The sequence below is a fragment of the Dendropsophus ebraccatus genome, chromosome 3, assembly GCF_027789765.1.
Source record: "Dendropsophus ebraccatus isolate aDenEbr1 chromosome 3, aDenEbr1.pat, whole genome shotgun sequence".
Lineage (NCBI taxonomy): Eukaryota > Metazoa > Chordata > Amphibia > Anura > Hylidae > Dendropsophus > Dendropsophus ebraccatus.
This window is the reverse complement of record NC_091456.1, coordinates 187,037,256-187,051,695: the sequence shown is the minus strand read 5'-3', so window position 1 is coordinate 187,051,695 and position 14,440 is coordinate 187,037,256. Positions and strand designations below refer to the sequence as shown.

Genomic DNA, 14,440 nt, shown 5'->3' with positions numbered 1-14,440 from the left:
TATGTGTGTAATGTACATGTAGCTGAGCTGTATATGTGTGTAATGTACATGTAGCTGAGCTGTATATGTGCAATGTACATGTAGCTGAGCTGTATGTGTGTAATGTACATGTAGCTGAGCTATATATGTGTAATGTACATGTAGCTGAGCTGTATGTGTGTAATGTACATGTAGCTGAGCTGTATGTGTGTAATGTACATGTAGCTGAGCTGTATGTGTGTAATGTACATGTAGCTGAGCTGTATGTGTGTAATGTACATGTAGCTGAGCTGTATATGTGTAATGTACATGTAGCTGAGCTGTATATGTGTAATGTACATGTAGCTGAGCTGTATGTGTGTAATGTACATGTAGCTGAGCTGTATGTGTGTAATGTACATGTAGCTGGGCTGTATATGTGTGTAAGGTACATGTAGCTGAGCTGTATATGTGTAATGTACATGTAGCTGAGCTGTATATGTGTAATGTACATGTAGCTGAGCTGTATATGTGTGTAATGTACATGTAACTGAGCTGTATATGTGTAATGTACATGTAGCTGAGCTGTATATGTGTAATGTACATGTAGTTGAGCTGTATGTGTGTAATGTACATGTAGCTGAGCTGTATGTGTATCAGGGGATCTCAGGGAGGATGGATGTTATGATGAATAAATGAAGATATATCCTGTCACCGGCCGAGTGGTAATAACTCTCTCCCGCCTCCTGAGGTAAATACGGCCACAGAGGATACAGAGAGGGACGGCACGCAGGTGTTTGGTGATGATGATATTTCCCAATGTGGAACAACTAAAGTGTTAGGAGAAAGAGAAGTTTCCTTATAGCAATGTTGGATTACTCTGCAAATCACTTCACCCAATAATGGAGGAGGAGGGGATTTCTAGTTTTGGGCTATAACAAGTCTAGCCGCTAATAGAATATGGTGACCCACAGTTCTATGAGAGGGAAAGATATCAGACAAATGTAGATGGAGAATTGCAAAGGCCGGAGTGTTCAGTGAGCTGGGAGTTATAAAGTGAGTAAGTAAAGATTTCTAACCAAAAATAGTGAAGTTTGGACAAAACCACCACATATGTAACTGGGTAGCTTTTTGAGCGCAATCTCGCCACAAGAAATTGGAGTAATTTCAAGTCATATGTATCTACTTGGGGTGAGGTACCACCTGGTCTGAATTTTTTTTTTTTTTTAACTCTGATTGGTTAATGCACGTAGAGGTTGTTTTTTTTTTTTAAATCCAATTATAAACTTGCCGCCATTGTTCTTGCTCAAAGCTTTCTGCCAATTCCTCCTCCCACTTACATATAAAGGTCAGTTTAGTATCAGGATATTTACTTGTTTGCAAGTTGGAAGCTGCCGTTAAACCTTTAGTGTGATCTTTCCATCTTACAAAGTACTTGTGAAAATCTGTAAGCTTAGGATGAGGAGGGGGCCAAGGAATCTAGGAAACGTCTAACTTGGAGGTATTGGAAGAAACGAGAATGATGGAGAGACGAAATGGACGATATCCATGTGGGGAGATCTATAAAGCGGAGAAGAGATTTAAGAAAAGAAAGGGGAATGTGTCTTTTAGTGAGATGAACCCAATGCCTTTCTACAACCGTTTTCCCCATAGGAGTAATGAGTCTTTCAATGATTGTAAGGGTATAAACACACACACACCGTATAAGTAGTGTATTTACTGCTGCGATACGCAGCAAATACGCAGCAGATTAGATCTAAATAACTGAACACAGCATCAAATCTGCACCATCAAATCTGCACCATCAAATCTGCTGCAGGGAAGATGGGCACCATAGAAGTTCTGGGTTCTCCCCGTTGTTGAGAGTAATTAAAGAATATGGTTTGGTTGATATCTGGAGGGAAAAAAACCCTGATAGATATGAGTACACGTGTTGGAATAAAACTAATAACGTCCTTTCCAGAATTGATATGGTATTAGTTAGCTTACATTTGGTGCACAAAATTAAAAAGGTTTCACATTTATCAAGGGGTTTGTCGGATCACTCACCTATATTAGCGGAAATATACATACAAAAAGATAAGGTGATAAAACCTATTAAAATTCACCCACACTGGTTAGAGCTTATTGAAGATAAGGAAGGAATTACCCGAGAGTTTAAAGAGTTATGGGAAATTAATTTAGACACTGCTGCACTTCACACTATTTGGGACACTATGAAAGCGATTATTAGAGGGAGGTATTTTGGGATTATTAACAGGAAGAAGAAGGAGTTTAGGGGAAAAGAGGAAAGTTTAAAAGAAGGGGTAAGGGAAGCGGAGAGGGATTATATCACAAACACAACTAGAGAAACACGGAATAAATTAGAGAGAAGACAGGAGGAGTTGGATGGGTATCTAAAAGATAAGGCTAGAAGTCAGATAATCTTCTCGGGTGGGAGGAGATATAGAGAATCGGGAACCCCAAATAAGGGTCTTATGTCCATTATAAAAAATCAGGAGGGGAGAAGAGAAATAATGGCAATTAGAGGGGCAGAGGGGAAAATGGTTTATAGTCCCCAAGAGATAACTACCCAATTTATGACATTTTTTAAAGACCTTTACACTTCAGACGCAAAATATGAGAAGAAAGAGTTACAGGAGTACCTGAGTAACATAAACCTGCCTACATTGTCACAAGAACAAAGGGAAAAACTGGATGCACCAATTACAGAGGGGGAGTTTGTTGACGCATTGAAGGGTGTTAGAGGGAATACAGCGCCCGGGAAGGATGGTATAGTATATGAAGTTTATAAAGTTCATGGGGAGGCCCTTATTAGGCCCTTATGGGAGGTGTTTAAAAGATCTATAGAAACAGGGAGTCTTTCGGACTCCATGAATGAAACTATTATCACCCTTATACTGAAGGAAGGGAAAGAGAAGACCGAACTAGAGTCATATAGACCCATTTCCCTTATTAATGCGGATGTAAAGATCTATTCCAGAGTATTGGCCAATCGCCTGAAAGACATTATGCCGGACTTGGTACATGAGGACCAGACGGGCTTTATCTCGGGGCGCATGGCCAAGCTTAATATAAGACGTGTATTTGAAAACATTCAGATGGTAGAGGCTCCGGATTCCCACTCCATCCTGTCATTGGATGCAGCCAAGGCGTTTGACAGGGTGGAGTGGGATTATTTGTGGGAGGTTTTGGAGAGATTTGGGTTTGGTCCTTAGATTATAAGAATGATTAGATTGCTGTATAACTCGCCCAAAGGGTTCGTACGGGTTAATGATAGTGTCTCCGAGGGGTTCATACTGGGGAGGGGTACGAAGCAGGGGTGTCCCCTCTCTCCTCTGCTCTTCGCCCTGAGTCTAGAACCGTTAGTGGCTTTGATTAGACAAGACCCCCTGATTGAAGGGTTTGGGGCGAGGGGTGGAGGAGACAGGGTGACACTTTATGCGGATGATATACTGCTGTTCTTAAGTGATCCCCGGGTCTCTATTCCCAGGGTAATGGAATTGATTAAGAAAAACGGGAAGTTCTCGGGGTTATTGGTGAACTGGAATAAATCCATCTTGATGCCTCTGAAGGAAAGTGTAGTGGTGGGAGGATTGCCAGTAAGGACTCTTGAGGAAGGGGGGAGTTTCCGGTATCTGGGAGTACAGGTATCAAGAGAGATCGGAGATTTTAATAAGCTGAACCTGGAGAAAGTTTTGAGAGAGTTGGAGGGGAAGATAAATATTTGGGTTAAGTTGCAGTTAAGTAAAGCGGATAGGATAGTGTTATTAAGATCAATTTGTCTGCCGAAGTTTCTCCATATTTTTGCAGTAGCTCCTATTTGGATAGGGGATAAATTTTTCAGGAGAATAAGGAAATTGGCGAACGATCTAATATGGGGGAGGAGAAGGGTGCATATTAAGTTGGACACTCTTACTTTCCCTCTGGGTAGGGGGGGTTTGGGGGTCCCTAACTTTAAAATTTATTATTTGGTTTCACAGTTGGTGTGGTTTCAGAAGTCGTTAGATAGGGGCTTTCATGATTGGATTGGACAAACCGGAAACGTTCTAGGACTGGATGTGATTCAGAAGATAGAGGCAGGAATGGTAGCCCAAACAAGAGATAAGGAGAAGATAATGGTGAGAGCCCTTGTTTGTGTCTGGAAGGCCGTGAAAAAACTGCTTGGGCTAGAGGGACAATTTCCATTTTCTTCTATATGGTATAATTATCACCTGGGGACTCAGGATATTGGGCTGGGGGAGATGCCTTTTAGTAGAGGTATAAGGGTCTTGGCTGACATTGTGGTGGACAACAAGGTTAAGAATTGGGAGGAAGTTAGGCGGGAATATCTATTATCTAATAAGTGCTGGTTCTCTTATGTTCAGGTTAGTACGGCAGTTAAAGAAAGTATTAGGGTTAAGGGGGAAAAGATAAAGAGTGATCAACTGGTAGATGCGTTAAGGGATCCCTCCGGTGGACCTAGGAGAATATCCTATATGTATAGATATCTGGTGGGTAAACTGGAGGGATCTCAAAAAGGTAAGAACAGTTGGGAGGAAGAGATTGGAACTATCTCTGAAGTACAGTGGTTGCGAGTAATGCATAATATCCGATATGTTTCTAAGTCATTTAATCACAGAATTATCCAGTATAATATTATACAAAGAACATATTGTACTCCATCCTTCCTAGTAAAAATCAATCATGTAGGCATTGTGAGTTGTCCCAGATGTGGTTAGAGAGCGGCGGGGTTTTTGCATATGGTATGGTCCTGTCAGAAGCTGGGGGGGTTTTGGGAAGCTATCAGATTGAATATAAAAACTACGATGGGCATAGAAATACCCAGCAATCCGCTAACCATAATACTCGGAGATGTGTCATCTATTAAGACCTCGAAAGTATTACGGGACAAAGTCAGCAGGCGTTTGTTTTATGGGCGATTGGTTATAGTGAGAAAGTGGCTGTCAATAAGTACTCCTTCATATCATGAATGGGAAAGTTGCTTGAGAACTTGTGCAAGGTATTATAAGAGTTAGGTTTTTTTGTTTGTTTGTTTGTTTTTTTCCCCTTCTCTTTCTCTCTTCTTCTTCCTCCTAAGGGGTGTGTGTGTGTGTGGGGGGGGGGGGGGTTGGGTGGGTTGGGGATATGTATTTGTATACAAAGGGTTGGTAAATGATTTAAATGATGATTCTTGATTTATATAATACGGTAACCTATTTATGGATTAAGTGACATATGTTTTGTTGTAGAAATATATCTTTATGTAATAGTATGTTACCTTTTATGCATTGCCCTTGTATGTTGCAAGGTCTCTGTGTTTGTATGTTTTTCTTTTTTCTAAGGAATAAAATAAACAAAGATTTAATTAAAAAAAAAAAAAAATCTGCTGCAGATCTGCTGCGTATACGGTGTGTGTGTTTGTACCCTAAGGGTAAAATCAGGAACAATATGATCCTCTAAAATAGAACAAATATGGGATGGAGATGAGGGCCAGAAAATAATTGTCCGCTCTATTATAAGATATTAGTCCAGGAACTCCTAGACCACCAGTACTGAGCTTTCTAAGTAGAAGCTGCTGCGTGACACGTGCTCTTTTTCCATTCCATATAAGTTGTAAAAATAACGCTTGGAGCTGACATAATAATGTTTGGAGCTGACATAATACTGCTTGGAGCTGACATAATACTGCTTGGAGCTGACATAAAGTTGAGGTTGGGATGGTATATGGAATTGTTCTACAAAAATAAAGAAATTTAGGTAACAATACAATCTTACCACATTTACTCTGGCCATCCAAGATAAAGGTAATTGGGGCAATCTATTACATTATGAACAAAGATCTGTTAGGAGTGTTAAAGGGTTATATAACTTTGTAATGTGTGTTAATCATCCACCTGGTGCCATTCCGCCTTCCCCCACCGGAAGTGCTAAAAACTATACACATTCACTGTTTACCATGTCTTCTTTTCCCACCGCCATTATGTGGCAATGTTCTTCCTCTTCTTCCTCTGAAATAATTGGGAACAAAAGCTCCCAGCAGCCTTTTCATTGGCTGGAACGGATCACATGGCTTCCAGCCTGCTCAGCTCTGATTGGCTGAGCAAGCTAGAAGCCATGTAATGTGATCCAGCCAATAAAAAGGCTGCCGATGCGCACGCACACAAATAGCCAAAGGCAGAAGATCCGAAGACGTGAACAGGGCAGATGGGGACCGTGAATAGTGATCGACTCAGGAGGGATGGTAAGTATAGGATCTGTGTCTGTTGGTGTTTTTTTTTTCCTTTTTCTACCCCTGGAGTTGTCCTTTAAGTACTTTTTTGGCAATATTTGATTACAACATATTAGGAGCACATATTAAGAGCACATCATCAATGTATAGACTTATTCTGTGTTCTCTATCTGTAAGCGTAAAGCGACTCTGTACCCACAATCTGACCCCCCCAAACCACTTGTACCTTCGGATAGCTGCTTTTAATCCAAGATCTGTCCTGGGGTCCGTTCGGCAGGTGATGCAGTTATTGTCCTCAAAAACAACTTTTAAACTTGCAGCCCCGTGCCCTATGGGCGTGGCCTAGATTGTGTATGCATTAGGCTGGCACAACCTCTCTGTCCCTCCTCCCTGCCCTCCTCGTCATTAGGAATGATCCAGGCAGATTGTCTCCTATTCATCACCTCTGTCAGCCCGGCACATGGGCTGGATCGTTAAGACACCTGTGCAATGTTCAGACAGGAGAAAATGTTCCAATGGCATTCCTAATGATGAAGAGGGTGGGGAGGAGGGACGGAGGGGTGGTGCAAAGTTAGGGCACAGATATTCTAAGCCACACCCATAGGGCACGGGGCTGCAAGTTTAAAAGTTGTTTTTTAGGACAATAACTGCATCGACCCCAGGACAGATCTTGGATTAAAAGCAGCTATCCGAAGGTACAAGCGGGTTGGGGGAGTTGGATTGTGGGTACAGAGTCGCTTAAACACCCATAATATCATTTGAAGGGCGAATCATTTCAGCAAAAGGCTCTATACACAATGTAAAAATAAAGGAGAGAGGGGACACCCCTGTCTTTTACTGTTTGTACTGTTTGTTATAAGGGTTTAGAGAGGTATCCTAAAGTGTAGACAAGGGCAGAAGGGTTAGAATAAAGAGCTAATATTGCATTTTTTATACCATCATTAAAGCCAAATTTATCTAAAGTTGCCTGTAAGAATTTCCAATTCACCCTCTCGAACGCTTTCTCAGGGCCGATGTCAGGATGGTATCTTTGCGGAGCGTTATGTGTCCCTCTGCTCGTGCTGTGCGGCCGAGAAGGTGCTGATATTCTCTTATTCTGTTCTGTGTTTTGTTTTGCTGTGTCTGAACACTGGTTTATTTGCTCTCTTTGGGAGACACACCCGACTTCACCTGCTGAGTTCTGTCTGGCCATGTCAGAGTTAATCTGTGTTCTGGTTCTGCTGTGACTGACAGGTCATCCTGCCAGTGGATCTGTTTTGTTCTCAGGTGTCTGTGCTTGGAGATCAGGGGGATGGTCCAATTATGTTCTGGACCAGAGCCCTGGTCTCCTATATAACAAACCTCAGTCTGTGCACTTATTGCTGGTTATTGACTTAGTCTCTGCCTGCTTGTATTTTCTGTGTATTTGCTATCCCTGATTTTTGCCTTATTCCTTGACCTCCCTTGCTTGCCGCCTGCCCTTGACCATATTGCCTGGACTTTGACTACGTTTATTGGATTGTGATTTTGTACTTTTGCTGCCCGATTGTTGTGACCCGGACTGTTGACTATTCTTCATTGTGTTTGTCTGTCTGTCTTGTATTTGTGTTCCACCTAGTCAGTGCAGGGACCGTCGCCAAGTTGCTCGCCGCCATCTTAGGGCGGATTGGGGCAAGTAGGTAGAGACAGTGGGCGGGGCTGAGCTTAGGGCTCACTGTCTTGTCTTGTCCTGCTGTCCGGTTCCTGACAGCCGAGAGATACAGACAGAAAAATACAGTCAGGGTTTTTGAGAGATCAGATAATTCAATGAAATCTATATATTTTAATATCACAGTTTAATAAAGAAAATTGGGTGGAAATGACTTGGATGGTCCGGAGAGTTACCTGGTTAATGGATAATTGTTATTGTTACATTTCTGGAGGGGGAATATTGTGTTGTATGATAGTGTTGAGGGTTTTTGTCAGTGTGGTGGAAAGAGCATCTAAAAATTATTTGTAGTACTCATCAGGGATACCGTCAGGGCCGGGGGATTTATTGGATTTGGTAGATTTAATTGTTAAACGCACTTCAGATTCTGTAATGGGAGTATTAAGAGAATTAAGCTGTTGTGGAAATGAATGGGGTAACGATAGGTGAGAGAAAAAGGTGTCTATGTCCTGAGAAGAAGGGGTGTAGGTGTTAGGGTCCTGCGCTGGTGCAAGAGTTCACCTTGGGCCCTCCTTCCACGACCAATCGATGTGATAGATAGATTAGATACATAGATACAGGAGCGTAGCTAATGTCTCCTGGGCCCTGGTGCAAGAGATCGACTTGCCCCCCCCCCCTCCTTTCACGACCAAGTGATGCTATTTGTATGTGTGTGTGTGTATATATATATATATATATATATATATATATATATATATATATATATATACACACACACACATACACACACCAAGACAGATATTAACCCCTTAACGACATTGGGCGTAAATTTACGCCCTCGCGCCCTGGTACTTAGCGCATCAGGGCGTAAATTTACGCCCGATGTTTCCCCGATGGCTGCGTGTTCGCACACAGCGATGGGGGGATGGCCTGCTATAAATCATAGCAGGCCATCTTAGCTTCTCGGCACGGCGGGTGGTTAACACCCCCCGTGCTTACGATCGCCGCTATTGGCTGATCAATTCAGATCAGCCAATAGCGGCGATCGGAACCTTTCCGGGTCATCGGTGACCCGATGACCCGGAAAAAAATGGCGGTCGGTGCTGTCCGAGGACGGCACCGACCGCCATTACTGTAAAAAGTAATGGTGGTCACGTTGCCACCGGCCTGATCGCCGTGAACGGCCGGCCGCGAACTGCGATCAGAGTCCTCCAAAATAGTAAATACCTGCTCTGGACCCCTCAGCTAGGTAGCTGAGGGGTCCAGAGCAGGTATTTGTACATTACTCACCTGTCCCGGGGTCCTGATCGGCGTTTTCCGGGATCGCGGCGTCCTCCATCTTCTCCTTCGGTCTTCGGCTCTTTCTGGCGGTCCTCGTCGTCTTTTTTCGGCTATTTTCGGCTCCAGCCTCGTCTTTTTCCGGATTTTGCGCTCTGCTGCCCTCTAGCGGCTGATATGTGTAATACACTTAGCAGCTACAGGGATATTCAGAATGTAGAAAAAGTTTTAGTTTTTTTTTTCCAATTTTTTTTTTTTCTATTTTCCGCACCCTATCGCCGCTGAGTGTTGATCAGCATCGCACGAAAGTGCGCTGCTAATCAGCAACTCCTCCTTTTTGGCGTAGGGTGTTTTTTTTCTATATCCTACTGCCACGGTCTGCTGATAGGTGCCACACATAAGTGCGGCATTTATCAGCAACGCCTTTGTTGCCGTAGTTTTTTTTTATACTTACTGTAAAAAAAAAACACGTAAAAAACACTACATTACACCACACTACATTGAATAAAGTTTGACACTACACCACTACATACCCCATATACTAGTCCCCGTATAAAGATGGCCCCCAGGGTGTTTTCGGTGTCGGACGCATACGCTATTATTGCCTCCGACATCGAAACAGCCAGTGAGGATGAATGGGGGATCCTTCTTTCCTTTATTCATCCTCATCATCCTCATCATCCAGTGACGTGTCTGGGAGTAGCGTAGCGTACGCTGCCTCCCAGACACGTCTTTTCCGCCAGTACCGTCCCAATAAGAGATGACGGTATGGTGTGAAATTCTACAAACTGTGTGAGCGTACCTCTGGGTACTCTCACAGATTTAGGGTACGTGCACACTGCAGAATGGCGAAGGATAACCCTTTGTGCATTCCGCAGCTGGCACCCGCCGGCGGACTGATGCGGGCGCGCGTCTCCACCCATGTCATAGACTCCATTCTATGCACAGGCGGATTCCATCGTCCATCCAAAGAATGAATATGTTGGACGGAGAGCGGAATGGAGTCTATGACACGTGTGGAGACGTGTGCCTGCATCACTCCGCCGGCGGGTGCCAACTGCGGAATGCACGAAGGGTTATCTGTCGCGATTCCGCAGTGTGCACGTACCCTTAGAGTGTATGTAGGAAGGGACACCCGAATCCAGCCCCCAGATGCCCCCTCCCCCCCCCCCCCCATCCTCGGAACAAGTGGGAAGATCGTTCGGGAACTGATCTTCCCACTGCTGGATAAAGGTCACCACCACCTGTACGGGGATAACTTTTATACCAGCACCCCCTCTTCCGGTCCCTCGCTGCCCTGTAGCTTGCGGCACGATCCGAACATATCAGAAGTAGTAACAGAGCCCTAATATTTAGCAGCCATGGAGCGGACCCAGCGCTTCTGGATATGAAGGACCCCGTATTGCACCAGGGCAACATTTTCCAGGTGACGTCCCCCACACTGGAGAACGGGAGACCCCAGAAGAAGTGTAGAGTGTGGCGTAACAGGGGGATCAGGAAGGACGCCATTTTCCAGTGTGACACCTGTCCTGATCACTGTGGCCTCTGCATACAGGATCGCTCCAAGGCGTACCACACGTTATTGGGGTTCTACATTATCTAAATTCTGTCCCTTATTCCTATTTCAGGGGTCACGTTGATCCAGGGATTATTCTGATCGCCATTATGGAGTCGGGAAGGAATTTTTCCCCTGTGATGAGGCTACTGTCGTCTGCCTCAAAAGGGTTTTTTGCCTTCCTCTGGATCAACACAGGTTGAGTTTGATGGACACCTGTCATTTCCAACCTTATAAACTAATAATTGGCCTAATACCCCCAAATAAATTAGAATTGTCCCTTTTCCCCAGCTAAATAGGTATGTCCGCCATTCCCATTAGAGGATGCCATGATGCAATTACAAAACCTCTGTGCGGCCAGGACAGTAGAAACCCCCCACAAGTGACCCCATTCTGGAAACTATACCCGATAAGGAATCTAACAAGGGGGGCATCAGGGATATGGCCCCCTGGTGACGGCCACATTTGAGACGTGAAAATGAAAAAAATGGTATTTTTTATTTTCTCGGCACATGTTCTACGTAAGTGCCCGTCACCAGTGGAGTCCATATGCTCACTGCACCCCTCGTTAGATTCCTTATGGGGTGTAGTTTCCAGAATTGGGTCACTTGTGGGGGGTTTCTACTGTCCTGGCAGCACAGGAGCTTTGTAAATGCGACATGGCCTCCATCCTCCATTCCAGCCTCTAAATGGCGCTCTGTCCCTTTGGTGGCTTGCCCTGTGCCCATATGGCACATTATGCCCACATGTGGGGTATTTTCGTACTCAGGGGAAACTACCCTACACGTTTTGTGTTCATTTTCTTTTTTAACCCCTTGTGGAAATGGAAAAAATCAAGGCTAGACCAACATTTAGTGTAATTTTTGTAAAATTTTTACTCTAAATCATTAATCTTGTCATGATTTTTTCATTTTCACAAGGGGCTAAAAGATAAAAAAAAACACTAAATGTGTAGCGCAATTTCCCCTGAGTACGGAAATACCCCACATGTGGACATAAAGCGCCATGCGGGTGCAGGGTAAGCCTCCGACGGGAAGGAGCGCCATTTGGTTTTTGAAGGCTGGATTTGTATGGAATGGATTTCGAGGGGCCATGTTGCATTCAAAAGGCCCCTGTGTTGCCAAGACAGTTGAAACCCACCACAAGTGACCCCATTATGGAAACTACACCCCTCAGGGAATGTAACAAGGGGTGTAGTGAGCATATGGACCCCACTGGTGACGGGCACAAATGTGGAACAATGTGGCGTGAAAATGAAATATTACATTTTTTACACTATAATGTTGGTTTAGCCTTGAATTTATCATTTTCACAAGGGGTTAAAAGAGGGAAAAAAAAACAAAATGTGTAGAGCAATTTCCCCCGAGTCCGTAAATACCCCACATGTGGACATAAAGCGCCATGTGGGCGCAGGGCAAGCCTCCGAAGGGAAGGAGCGCCATTCGGATTTTGGAGGTTGGATTTGGCTAGAATGGATGATGAACGCCATGTCGCATTTACAGAGCCCTTGTGCTGCCAAAACACTGTAAACCCCCCACAAGTGACCCCATTCTGGAAACTACACCCCTCAAGGAATCTAACAAGGGGTGCAATGAGGATATGGACCCCTTGATGACGGGCACATTTGTGCCATGAATGTGAAAAAATGAAAATTTTCCCTTTCACGTCACATTGTTCCACATTTGTGCCCGTCAGCAGTGGGGTCCATATGCTCACTGCACCCCTTGTTAGATTCCTTGAGGGGTGTACTTTCCAGAATGGGGTCACTTGTGGGGGGTTTCCAGTGTCTTGGCAGCATGAGGGCTCTGTAAATGCGACATGGCCTTTGAAATCCTTTCCAGTGAAATTCAGCTTCCAAAAGCCAATTGGTGCTCCTTCCCTTTGGAGGCTCGTCCTGCGCCCCCTTGGCGCTTTATCACCACATGTGGGGTATTTCTGTACTCGGGAGAAACTGTGCTACACATTTTTGTGTCTTTCTTTTCCTCTTATCCCTTTAAGAAAAGGAAAAATTGAAGGCTAGAACAACGTTTTAGTGTAAAAAAAAAATTTTTCTTTTTTCACGCCATATTGTTCGGAAAATCTGTGAAGCACCTGTGGGGTCCAAATGCTCACCGCACCCCTTGTTACATTCCTTGAGGGGTGTAGTTTTCTAAATGGTGTCCCTTTTAGGGGTGTTTTTTAGGTTTTGGCACCCCAGAGCCTCTGCCAACCTGAAGTGGTACAGTCAAAAATGACCAAATATAACGGAGGCATTGAAATTCACTAGGCGCTCCATTATATCTGAGGCTTGTGGTTGCGTCAAATAGCGCAATAGGGCCACATATGGGGTATTTCTATAAACTGCAGAAACCGGGCAATAAATATTGGGGTGAATTTCTCTGCTAATAGGTTTATAATTATGAAAAATATTGGATTACAATAAAATCTCTGCACAGAAAATTAAAATTTTCAAATTTCTTACACACTTGGCTTTTATTTCTGTGACTCCCCTAAAGGGTTAAAACACTTTCTGGATGTGCTTTTGCAGAGTGTGGGGGGTGCAGTTTCTGAAATGGGGTGCTTTGTGGGGCTTTCTAACATACAGGCCCCTCAAATACACTTTAAAGCTGGGTTCACACTACGTATATTTGAGACTGTATTTGGTCCTCTTGTCAGGTCCTCATAGCAACCAAAACCAGGAGTGGATTGAAAACACAGAAAGGCTCTGTTCACACAATGTTGAAACTGAGTGGATGGCCGCCATATAACGGTAAATAACGGCCATTATTTCAATATAACGGCCGTTGTTTTAAAATAACAGCAAATATTTGCCATTAAATGGCGGCCATCCACTCAATTACAACATTATGTGAACAGAGCCTTTCTGTGTTTTCAATCCACTCCTGTTTTTGGTTGCTATACAGCCTCAAACATACAGCCTCAAATAAACGTAGTGTGAACATAGCCTAAACCTGAACAGGTCCCTAAAAATATCTGATTTTGAAATTTTACTGAAAATTTGGAAATTTGCTGCTAATGTTTTAAGCTATTGTCTAAAAAAAATGAAAGATCGTTTAATAAATGCCGCCAACATAAAGTAGACATGTTGCTAATGCTATTTAATATATAATTTATGTGGTATAACCACTTTCTGTATAAGCAAAAAAGTTTCAAAGTTGGAAAAATGCATTTTTTCACATTTTTTCACATTATTTGGGGTTTTTTCATAAAGATTCGTTATGAGTATCGACTCCAATTTACCAGAAATGTAAAGTACAATATGTCACGAGAAAACAATCTCAGAAACAGCCGGATAGGTAAAAGCATCCCGAAGTTATTAATGAATAAAGTGACACTGGTCATATTCATAAAATTTGTCTCTGTCATTAAGGCCATTTCAGGCTCTGTCCTTAAGGGGTTAATAACACCAGCATATAGGAAGAGAAAATATTATCACCATACATGTTACCGCCATACTGTTACTGACCAAATCCTGTATACTGAGACCAATATTACCAATAATACCAGTATATAAGAAGCAAATATTACCGCCACACCACAGCCATTACCATCTCCACCATATTGTTACTGACCAAATCCAGTATACTAAGACCAATAAAACACAGTACCAAAAAAAAGTAAGAAATAATTCCACCCCCCTCTGCTCTTTGGGTACGTCCGGCTGCTTGGTGTACTGCGACGCTGAGACGCATACCCCTGATTACTCACACATCCTTGTCTATCTTTCGTGGGAAGCAGGCTCAGACACTGCTTTTTACTCCCGATGGTCCCTTCACCCCGATTCTCAACAACCCTGATTTCCCTCCCGGCT

The 14,440-nt window shown here is 43.5% G+C and overlaps 1 protein-coding gene and 1 pseudogene across 2 annotated transcripts in view; one reads left to right on the top strand and one right to left on the bottom strand.

Moving 5' to 3' along the window:
- The window catches only part of LOC138787569 (zinc finger protein 208-like), an 84,200-nt pseudogene extending 82,945 nt beyond the window's left edge, over window positions 1-1,255 (bottom strand).
- Window positions 1-14,440, top strand: part of LOC138786728 (oocyte zinc finger protein XlCOF6-like) — a 622,195-nt gene that overhangs the window by 458,087 nt on the left and 149,668 nt on the right. The window lies entirely within an intron of this gene.